Source organism: Phoca vitulina, unplaced genomic scaffold (genome assembly GCF_004348235.1).
Source record: "Phoca vitulina isolate PV1807 unplaced genomic scaffold, GSC_HSeal_1.0 scaffold40, whole genome shotgun sequence".
In the NCBI taxonomy this organism is placed as follows: Eukaryota; Metazoa; Chordata; class Mammalia; order Carnivora; family Phocidae; genus Phoca; species Phoca vitulina.
The window spans coordinates 1039885-1052239 of NW_022589743.1; the positions used below are offsets into that span (position 1 = coordinate 1039885).

The 12355-nt window shown below is 38.7% G+C and overlaps 1 protein-coding gene across 1 annotated transcript in view; it reads left to right on the forward strand.

The window, feature by feature from the left end:
- IKZF3 (IKAROS family zinc finger 3) overlaps window positions 1-12355 on the forward strand; it is an 86924-nt gene that overhangs the window by 43791 nt on the left and 30778 nt on the right. The gene's annotated exons all lie outside the window — the stretch shown is intronic.

The window sequence follows — 12355 nt, forward strand, 5'->3', positions numbered from 1 at the left end:
TTAGGTATTCTCTGAAGTTGATAATAAAATAATATCAGCCTGAATTTGAAAATGAAATAACTAAGTATGAGAAATGTCCTGTGAGGCCAACTGTTACAGCAGATTTAGTATTCTTCCCTACTGCCAAGTAACAGATGAACCTTGTGTTTTTTAACACAACACTTATTAATTTCTGTGAAAAGGACATGACATTAGTTACACAGGAACAAAAGGAGTTAAAGCTACTCTCATGAGGATTTGTCATATTGGATTAATCATAGGTCAAAAGCTACACTTGTCACAATGCTTTTTTTTTTTTTAAGATTTTATTTATTTATTTGACAGAGAGACACAGCGAGAGAGGGAACACAAGCGGGGGAATGGGAGAGGGAGAAGCAGGCTTCCCACGGAGCAGGGAGCCTGATGTGGGGCTCGATCCCAGGACCCTGGGATCATGACCTGAGCCGAAGGCAGACGCTTAACGACTAAGCCACCCAGGCACCCCAACAATGCTTCTTGTAATAGTTGGTAAATGAGTAGCTAAACTCCACACTCATAAGACAGAGTTAGTATCAGTGTAGCTAAATATCAGTTGTTGGGTTTGTTTTTTTAATCCTTATAGAGTTTTTTTTTTTCCCTAACAGCTTTAATTCACATACCTTAAGTCAATGATTTTTTGTAAATTTACAGAATTGTGCAACTAGCACCATGTTTTGGAACATTTCTATCATCCTAAAAAAATCCCTGGTACCTGTTTGCAGTGAATCCCCATTCTTACTCCCAGCTCCAGGCAACCACTAATTTGACTTCTGTCTCTATATATTTACCATTTCTGGACATCTTGTATAAAAGGAATAATATAATATGTAGTCTTTTGCTTCTAGCTTCTTTCACTTAGCATAACATATTTCTTTTTTTAACTTTGTCCATATTGTTGCATGTTTCAGTACTTTGTTTCTCTTTATTTCTGAATAATATTCTCCTGTATTGATAAAATACATTTTGTTTATTAATTCACCAGTTGGTAGACCTTCTAGCTGTTTCCTTTTTTTTTTTTTTTTTTTTGGCTTTTATGATCCTGCTATGAATATTTGTGTATAAGTCTTTGTGCGGACATAAGTTTTCATTTCTTTTGAGTAGATACGTAGGAGTCAAACTGCTGGGTTATATGGTAAATTTATGTTTAATTTTATAAAAAAACATCTGTATTCGTTATTGATTGCTATGTAACAAACCTTAGCAGCTTAAAACAACGCAAATTTATTATCTCAGGAATACAGGCCCAACTTGTTTGGGTCATCTGCTTCTTATGAAGCCGCGATCAAGGTATTGACTCAGACTGTGGTCTCATCTGAAGGTTTGACTAGGGAAGGATCAAATTCCAAACTCACTTGTGTCATTGTCAGGATTCAGTTCCTTGAAGATTATTGGACTAGGCCTCATTTCCTCACTGTAGGTTGGCCAAGACAGCCTTCAGTTCTTTGCCATGTGGGCTCCCTAGCTTACTTTGTCAGAAAAACACATGAGAAACGCCAGGGAAAGAGTGAGAACAAGATGGAAGTCATAATCTAACAACAGGAGTGATTTCCCATCACTTTTGCCATGTTCTTTTTTTTTTTAAGATTTATTTATTTATTTATTTGACACAGAGAGAAAGTAAGCACAAGCAGGGGCAGCAGCAGGCAGAGGCTGAGGGAGAAACAGATTCCCCACTGAGCAGGGAACCCCATACAGGGCTTGATCCCAGGACTCTGGGATCATAACCTGAGCCAAAGGCAGACGCTTAACTGACAGAGCCACCCAGGTGCCCCGCCATGTTCTTTTAATGAGAAGCAAATCACCCAGGTCCAACCCACATTCAAGGGGCAGAGATTGTACAAGGATATGAATACTAGGAGTCAGGGATTGTTGGGAACTGTTTCAGAAGGCCATCCATTACACAGCCAAATTATTTTTCCAAATGGCTAAAGTGTTTTACACCCCCACCAGCAGCAGATTACAGTTCCATTTTCTCCACATCTTTACCAACTCTCATTGTTGTCTGCCTTTTTGATGATAGCCATTCCAGTGGGTGTGAAGTGGCATTTCATTGTGGTTTTAATTTGCATTTCTCTAATTACTAATGATGTTGAATATCATTTCATTTGCCGATTGCTCATTTGTATAATTTCTATGGTGAAATGTCAATTCAAATATTTTTCATGTTTTTAATTGGATTATTTGACTTACTATTGAATTATAAGATGTTTTCATTTATGAATCGTGCTTTTTTTTTTTTTTTAAGGTTTTATTTATTTATTTGAGAGAGAGAATGAGATAGAGAGAGAGAGCATGAGACGGGGGAGGGTCAGAGGGAGAAGCAGACTCCCTGCCGAGCAGGGAGCCCGATGTGGGACTCGATCCTGGGACTCCAGGATCATGACCTGAGCCGAAGGCAGTCGCTTAACCAACTGAGCCACCCAGGCACCCTGAATCATGCTTTTAGTATCATATCTAAGCAATCTTTGCCTAATTCAAGGTCACAAAGATACTATGTGTCAGCTACTACGCTAGGCCTTTCTATACATTATTTTGCCTAATGTAATTACAGTAACAACCCTGTTAGGTGTAGATAATATCATCATTGCACAAGTGAGAAAATTCACAGAAATCAAGTGACTTGCTGAGATCATACAGGTAGAGTACAACTTGAACCTAGATGTCATCTTATTCCAAAGTCTGTGCTCTTTCGTCAGAACTTAAAAAAAAAAAAGAAAAGACATTCAAATCCATTTTCAGTGGGCAAAATAAGAGTGTACCATATTGTCTTTTCCTTATAATTATCAGTACCCATTCTGGTGCTATTTGAATACTGTTAGTAGAAACCTCTCTATTCATGATCATTGGAAGTTGCGTTTTGAAACAGAAAAAAACTAATACTAGAGTTTACTGGCTAGATTCCATCCTAGTTATATTCTGCCAGACAGTATTCCCTCCATTGTTTCTAGTGGAGCAAGGATGCATCTTTCCTTGCAGCCTTGAATTGCGTTACTGGGCAGCTGTTAAGCAGTTGTTATACTTTACCCCCAGGGACAAGCATGTTCCAGTGACAAGATAGCTTATTCCCTTATGTGCTTTTAGTGTTATACATTCACCTAGGACAAGTCAGTGCTGAGTTCTTCCATGTTTCTTAGCCAGAGAGAAGAGAATGGAGGAAGCAGAGAGGAAGAAAAGTCCAAATATTATGTAGCAGATAGTAAATTTTCTATTATTTTGTATGTATTCTGTTTTAATCGATTTCATGTTAAAAAGAGCAAGAATCTTCCAATTATTGATCCTTATGTTAACTTTCCTCTCTTTCAAGAATCCTTTATGCCCTTTGGGTCTGGTTGGTATATCTCAAGTTAGAAATACAATTTGTTGTTGCTGTGGCCTAATATGCTAGCCTTAGGCAAAATTACAATCTGTGCAATTTTTTAAAAACATCTCCAACCTTAATTTTGTATTTGAAGCAAAGAACAGGATAATCATTCACTCCTTCCTTCCTTCTTGCCCTCTTTCCTTCCTTCGTTCTGTTCATTTGGTAAGCAGTTGCTAAGCTGTGTGCCTAGCCCAGTGCTACATGTTAAGGGTGCGAGTGGAATAATATAAAAGCAGCCACTAGGTAGAGGGGAAAACAGGGACTATTACAGAAAGAGCAGATTTGGAAGGGAAGTCAAAGGGAGAGAAATAATGAGCTAGGTTGCAACTTGAGTGTAAAACAAGTATAAGAAATCTAAGAAGTGACTGGAAGTATCTATTGGGCTGAGCAGGGAGGACTAGACTGGAAATACAGATGTGGGAGTCATCAGCCACAGAAGGTTGGATCAGGAGAATATGTAAAGTGAGAAAACAAAAGGTTGAAGAAACAGACCCAAGGAGACCATTGACACCTAGGAGACAGAGAAAGAGGAATAGACAGAGGAAAAAAATAAGTAAGGTAGGAATAGAGTCAGGCAGGAATAGAACTCAGGGAATGGGTTCAAGAAGCAGGGACTGGTCATCCTATTCCAAAGGATGGCATCCTGTTCCAAAGTGGGGGGACAGGGGAGATAAAAGGCTGACCACCGTGGGCAAAGAAGTAAACTAGAGGACTGGTTATCACTATGGGGCTTGGGTCTTTTTCTAATGTATCATGAGGAGAAATCCTGCATACTACATGTCAGCTTCACAATGTTGTAGACAAGTTAGGGAGTGGTACAGCAAAGTGGCTTATTCCTTCTTCCCTGCCTGGCCCTTTTCTTCTTAAATTGGTTCAGGCTGCCCAAAGAGTTCATTTATTCATTCATTAATTCATTCGATGTGTATAGTAAGTCGGCACTCTGAAAGGTTCTGGGGACACAAATATTATCAAAACCTGGCCCCTGCCTTGAAGATACTCCTAATCTATATGGGAAATAAACATGTTAACTGTCATATAGCACAACACATACTATGCATACCAGGAACTTATGTTGTGGATACAGAAGCATTTTCATTCCTTCCCTTACCTTTGATCCCAAGTTTGGTGTTGTGCCAATCAGAACGTTTTTAGCCAATTTAACTGTGTTTGGATGATAATTTTTTAATTTTTCTAAGTAGCATATTTTAATGTGCTTTAAATTTTTTGATTGAACTCTGTCAAAAAATAGAGTGAGTATTCTATACAAAGGAATTATAAAAGAAAAGTAAGATTTTTCTTCTGGATTTATAAATGAAATGTCTACCACGCAAATACTTTAATCTACCTCTAGTAAGTTGGGGCAGCATCTAAAACCTCATCCCCTTTAGATGTATTTTCATTCATTATTTTTTAACGGATAGCTGTTATTTCTCAGAAATACAAATATAAAATAATATAATATATAGGTTACATGATCAATAGGAAAAGTTTATAGTTATAATGGACAGAAATGAAAAAGTCACTATAGGGGTGCCTGGTTGGCTCAGTTGTTGAGCGTCTGCCTTCGGCTCAGGTCATAATCCCAGAGTCCTGGGATCGAGCCCCACATCGGGCTCCCTGCTCTGCGGGAAGCCTGCTTCTCCCTCTGCCACTCCCCCTGCTTGTGTTCCTTCTCTCACTGTGTCTCTCTCTGTCAAAGAAATAAATAAAAAATCTTTAAAAAAAAAGTCACTATATTTGTATACTGCTTTATAGTTAGGAGGAACTTCCACACATGTTCTTCAATCCTCACAACTATAGATGAAGAATTCACCTGACCCCATGATATCTGAAGAGTAAAGTTAGCCTAACTGAGCAGCTGGAGCCTCACGTACTGCTAATGTGTAGTATATTCCTGTCGTTGAAAGTAATAAATCTCTTGTTCTAATGGGGAAGCAAAGCATTACACTGAAATTATTAAACAAAATTATTTTTATTATTATGGTAATGAATGAGCTGTTTGATAGATAATAAGACAAGGATTAACATCATTAGTAAAATGGAGGGTGGTTCCTTTGCAAATGAAACCTTCTTCATGTTTTCATGCTAATGTTCTTGAATTTGAAGTGACATGATTTAGTAAATACCAGTCTAGATTTTTTTAAGGGCAACTTTGAATGTCTGATGAGACTATGTTTTAAAGAAAACTTTAACCAAACCAAATATTATCCAAACTGCTTATCTCTTATTTCACTGCTAATGAGATACTAATATTTCATCTCTTAGTGGTCTGATTCACCCTTTCCAGTTTTTTCCCTAATTTTTAAGTAGGTGTTTTAAAAATTAATAGATGCCTGTCATTTTAGATTTTAAAAGAAGAGAAACATGACAACACAATGGATCCTATAAATCAATGCCCAGAAGTTTTGCTTTTGTTGAAGCTTTATAATTTTACTGGTTAGCAAATACTAGAACTTTGTATTCTTTAGTTGGCAAAATATCATTGGTTTTCCTCCCTCCTCACTTTACAAATAAAAATGTAAATTAGAAAATGAAAATGACCCATGATTTCAGTGTTCTTGTTCCTAATACAAAGAGGCCATTGTGGGAAAGGAGTAGAGATATTAATTTTATAAGGAAGACTGTTTTAGTTGATCTATTTCTGCGGTATTGGATGATAGCAACAAATTCTGTAGACTAAATACCTACCATACATATATCTCCCATTTTGCTCTTTAGTGCTTCAAGCTTCTAAATCCTATTAACAGCTGTCAAAACCTGGTAAACTATTTAGATGCTTTCACAATTTGTTTAATTGGATAGTTAGAAAATGGCATGCTAGAAAAGCCCACCCACCCTCCCCCCCCTTTCTTTTAGCCTGGCTGAACATCTGTAGCATTAGGGCCTCATTATCTCTGAATTGGCATAGCAAATCAGTGGCATCATTAAAATGCCACATTAAGATGATTAAGCTTCTTTGTTATCCAGTTGACTTTTGCATGTGCTAAGGATTTCATGGTTATGACCCCTAATCCTTGTAAAACACTTAAACAACATCACCCTTTTGTGTCTTCCCTGTCTAACAGCCTCTATCCTGTTTTGCCCCATCTCACAGTATCTCTGGCAAACTTAAGGCTATTACTCCAAACTTTGTCCTTCTTTGAGTTGGATTCTGAGAGCTCATAATTCAAAGTGGAAATTCAGAACCCCCTTTTTGCACTGGGAAATTCCTACTAATATGGTCTCCAAGACACCCAAGTTGCCTGTTCCATTTGCCATCTTTGATAGGTTCTTCTCTCCAACTGAGCATTTTATGTGCCTGTAAAAACAAACTGAGGCACAGTTGGCTGAGACTGCTATTGCCCCTGAAGGATTTAGATGTTGGATCCTTTCCAAGACCCATTGTTTTTGCAATGTCTCAGGTGAAACCAAAAATGTCTACTCTGGAGTGCAAGCCTTTCATGTGATAACCATCACCCCAGGAAATGAAACCATGTGCATCAGCCCCAGTGAGCCAAGCCTTTGTTCTCTTCAGCCTACAAAATTCTCTCTGGGGGGTGTGTGTGTGTTAGTGTATGTCATCTTCCTAAGAGGCCTCCAGAACATAGACAAAGATGGGAGCAATTGTACCCCAGAGTAGCTCCTTTAGGAAGAAGTTCAGTTTAATCTAATTTTCTGTGGGTTAGATTCAATTTAGACATCTTTTTTCCCCCTCTGGGAATGTTTAGCAATTACCTTTATCAGCAATTTGTGGTTTGGTATGTTCTTTTCTCCACAAGTTCACTTATAAAAAATCTACTCAGGAAGCCTTTACCATTTTTTAGTATGACATATATCATACATAAAAAAGGCAAATATAATTACATGTATAGTTTAAAGAATAACAACAAAACAAACATCCATGGGCCCACCACCTGGCTTAAGAAATAAAATATTGCTAGTGCCTGTGAAGATTCTTGATACTATTTTAAGTGGCAATTTAAGTTGTGTGTCTAAGAAACGTGACACATATTATAGGAAACTGGAATTTACAAAACTAAAATGGGAGATCATTCACATTACAAAAGTTTTCTTCACTTCATAAAAACTTTAAGGTATTATGGGGCAGTTCCTCAATATATTCAAGTATTTCTTGCCAGATCTTTAAGATTGTTGGCCTTTTTTTTTTTTTTTTAAGATTTTATTTATTTATTTGAGAGAGAGAGACATAGCAAGAGAGAGAACACAAGCAGGGGGAGTGGGAGAGGGAGAAGCAGGCTTCCCGTGGAGCAGGGAGCCCGATGTGGAACTCGATGTGGAGCTCGATCCCAGGACACTGGGATCATGACCTGAGCCAAAGGCAGACGCTTAATGACTGAGACACCCAGGCGCCCAAGATTTTTGGCCTTTATTAACAGTTCAAATGTTGCCAGTCGCTGACAACTGAAAATCAAAGAAAAATGAAGAGAAACATCTCTGAATGTATAATGTAAATCGGTGGAACAATATTATCTGTTTTACATGTAACATTTTATGAACACATCAACTACATTAAGGTGAATCTGTAGAGGTTAATGATATCATGCTAAATATAAAGTTGAGTGAGGTAGGTTTATGAGAAAGCACAGAAATGAGAATTTTTTTCTACTTTAGGATATCGAGGAAGACTGCATGGAAGAAATGGCATTTAAATAGCATCTGGAAGTTTGAATAGAATGTTGATGTTGGGGAAGGGCATTTTGGGTGTTAGAACTTTAATGTGCATAGGAATCCTTGAGGATCTTGTTAAAATGCAAATTCTGATCGAGTAGGTCTGGGGTGAGACTTGAGAGTGTGTTTCTAACAAGCTTCCAGGGGATGCTGGAACTGCTGATCCAAGGACCCCATTTTGAGTAGCAAGGTTCTAGTCTAGAGAAAAGGTTGATTGAGGAAGAATGAGATGATTGGGTGGGCTCAGGACAGGTTCTGGACAGGCCCTAGAAGGCTTTGCTAAGGAGTTTGGAAATTTGTTCTATAAGCAAAATGAAATTATTGAAAGTTTCTGAAAAAGAGTTTTAGTGCTAGAGAATGATTAATCTGGAAATAAAATGTAGTATAAAATAGAGGTTGCATACACTGTGGGCCAGTTAGGAGGCTAATGCAGTGATATATTCACGTACTAAGTATCTACTGTGTATGTACTTTATACAGAGCACTGAGTCAAACTGTAGAGTGGCGGTTTTTTGTTTTTTTTTTAAGATTTTATTTATTTATTTGAGAGAGAGAGAATGAGACACAGAGAGCACGAGAGGGAGGAGGGTCAGAGGGAGAAGCAGACCCCCAGCTGAGCAGGGAGCCCGATGTGGGACTCGATCCCGGGACTCCAGGATCATGACCCGAGCCTAAGGCAGTTGCTTAACCAACTGAGCCACCCAGGCGCCCTGGAGTGGCAGTTCTTAAACTCCATTGTGTATAACATTTACCTACAAAGCATAATTTTAATGCATATTTCCAGTCTCCACACCCAAATTAGTAGGTCTATGATAAGACCCCCAACATTTCTATCTTAAAACCACAAGACCTCTGGTCTCTACAGATACAGGTCAAGTAGTGTCACAGGGGATACTGAGTTAAAAAAAACAAACCTGTGTAGCTTCTGACCTCAGATAGCTTACATGACCATATGGGAGATGAGGTGAATTTATAAGTAACTCAGAGAAAGAAGGAACAGATTATTTTGCACCAGGAGGGATGGTGGGGGCTGGGGGGAGGAGATGGCATACTAGCTTTGGCTTTACAGAATCTGTAGGTTTTGGACTGACCTGTGGCAACACTGGGGAAAGACCTTGTAGGCAGTGGAAATAATAAAAGCAAGAATACTTAGAAGTTGTTTAGTTTGGTTAAAGTTATATGAGTATTCAAAATCAATATTACAAAGACAGGTTGGGGCCAGATACTGAAAGGCCTTTTAAATTCCTTCTTCCTGAGTTTGGACTTTATTTTATTGACAATGGAGATATTGAAGAATTTTGACAGGGTCATGATATGACCAGAGCTATAGTTGAGGAAGAACAGTGTGGTGGTAGTGTATAGGATGAACTGGGAAGGAGAGAGAAAGGAGGCAGGGAGAACAATGTGGAGGGTAATCAGGGCCTGAGATTCAGGGTACTGGGAATGCAAAGTAGTGAGGAAGAGAAACGGATTGGAGAGAGGATACAAAAATAGAACCAATGGGTTATTAAATATGGGGCAAAAACAAGAGGAAGGAAAGATGCTTGTAAGGAGTCTAGCCTGAGTAACTGGGAAGATACTTAGGAGGCCTTTGGGAATAGAGGCCTGAAGAAGGGAAGAGAGATTACACCTGGATATATATGTGTATACACACACACACACACACACACACACACACACGAACATACACATTTGGGAATTAATCATATAAAATGCTAGTTGAACCTAAGAGTGGATGAAATTGCCCCAGGGGATGGGATGTCAAGGGAAGGAAAAAGAGCATTATGGGTAGTGTTTAGGAGGCAGATGGAGGAAAAAGAGCTAGAAAGAAGCAATGAGAGAGGTAAGGAAAGAAGTTACAGTTTCACTGAACAAATAGGAGTATAGAAGAAGAAGGATTGGTGGTCAGTAGTGTCGAGGGCTACAGAGAAGTTGGGGAGAATAGCAAACAAAAGGCCATTGGATTTAGGAATCAGGAGATGATTGATGATCTTTAGGGGAGCAGATTCAGTGAATTATGGAAGTGGAAGCCCAATTAGAGGGAATTTTACATCAGTTTTGAGGATATAGAGGCAGAAACCATAGCTTACTTTTGTAGTAAATCTGTCTAGAAAGGAGTGTTGAGACAGGATGAGTTTAGGTATGATGGGATGAGAGGCTAAACCAAATTGCAATAGGAAATAGAAAAGAAGAATTGGCATCCAGAGATCCTGAGGACATAGAATCTGTAGGTCTTGAAGACTGATTTGATGTGGAGATTGAATAGGAAAAGGATTCCATTTTTAAGACTTGGAACTGGAAGAAGGAAGATACCATTTAGAAATATAATGAAGTCATAAATTGGAAACAAGCTTGGGTTCAAAGATGACAAGTTTGATTTTAGACATACTTTTAATATTTTTAAGGGATACTAAGTAGTAGAATGCTCCCCTTTCTTATGCTCCAATAAATCTTCCTCCCAAGAGAATGAGACAAGCATCTTTGCTGGTCTTTTTGGTGGACTGTTTGGAGGCTGGGTGCTAAACTCTCAGAAATCCCATTCGTATCTCAGGTACTAATGTATTCTAATATTCAATTCTATGTATCTTTGTATGGTAAAGCATGATGAATTGTTGATCCCCAGTAACCATTCAGAGAGGCCATTCAGTTCTTTCATCTAAAAGTAGTAAGATTCCAAAGACAAACCAACAACTGTCCAAAGAACTCTTGGTCCATTAAGTCCAAGGGACTTTTCCTAATATCCTATCCATGTGTCTCTTATGCTTTCCCTTAGGGCTCTGTGTCTCAAATACCATTTTTCTTGTTCTACAGCTAAATCCTAAGGGACAAAAGCCAAGCTTTTCTCTTGAGCCAGGTTGATGTAGTATTTGAGTTCGAGGTCAAGCCCATTAAAGCCCAAATCCTGAGGGAAGGAGCAACTCTCTTTTGTCCTGTGTTTTCAGAAAGACCTAACACATTCATCTTCCTAGTTTTTAATTGTCACTGTCCATGGAATGGCCCGAGTCTGTTCATACTAACATTTCATAACCAAAATGAAAAGGATCTTTTTTTCTGCTGGACCCTATCTGCTGTTTTTGGTTCTCAGTAGCTGAAGTTTTCCGTTGAGGTTCTTTTAAACGCCTACATGCAAACTGAAGAGCACTCAAGCTTTGGTGGGATATCACCCACAGCTGGAGTGATGGAGGAAGGGAGGAGGGTACAAGCCTCAGGTGCATCCTTCTCTTAAAAAATTTTTTTAAAAACAAAACCTCTTAAGCAAACAGATTCTATCTGAAAGCAGGTGAGACCTATCCAGAGAAAGAAGGGAATGAACCTCTTTCCACGTAGGAAATGGATATGGATTCATATGTGACCCAGATGCATTAAATGGGCAAATTTGAAACACGTTGGACTGATCCTCCAGCCCTACATCTCTTCTAATCAAAGAGTGAAAGGCTATGAACCATGAACCGTGATGAGAAGCAGAGGAACAGTGTTGCAGCAATGGCTCCTCGGTTGGTGGTTAGGGCCTGTCTTGCTCTATTAAGCAAACACAGTTAATATAGATAAAAGGTAACCTTGATAGAAGTGAAAATTGAAACTTGAGTTGAAGGTAGCAAGCCAGGCACAGCTGCAGTTGTACTTCCTCCTATGTGGCAACAGGAGCTGCACTTACTGGTGTTTTTTTGGAAGGGATGCAGTTTTTTAAAATATCTTTTCTTCAGAGTGTTTTGGGTTTTAATGTCTACACCACTGATGGGAGAGTGGAATATATTAGTAAGAAGCCACCTAGACTTTCTACAGCTAGTGTGTGAGGTCAGATCCAAGTTCAGCATTCTAATCACACATTTGCTATTAACAGGCTATGTAGCCTTGGACAAATCACTGAAAAGATCTCTGGTGCCAGATTTTCTTATCTGAAAAACCAAAAGGTTGGATTAGAGGATCCCTTCCAGCCCTAAAATTCCACTGATTTATGATTCCTCACGAGGAAGCATAACTTCCAATTTCTAAGAACAAATGTTGGCAAAGTAAGCATTTATGCAGCTTATTTTATATATGAAAAATCCCTTGCAAAAATTTATTATGATTTTATCAGGCGAATATTTAGGTGTTATTAGTGTCACTACATAAATTTACCTTCTTCAGTTCTTATGTTCTTCAGCTTAAGAGTGTTGCAACTCTTTTCAAAATAGTACCTGGTCAACCATCTCACTTGGGCCAGTCCCTCCTCTCCTGTTCAGTCCTACAGTTCTAGGATCTTGAGTTTCACGCTCCCTAACATGGGTATAGGTGTGCTTTCCCTTGCTTAGGTTGAGCTCCATTTAC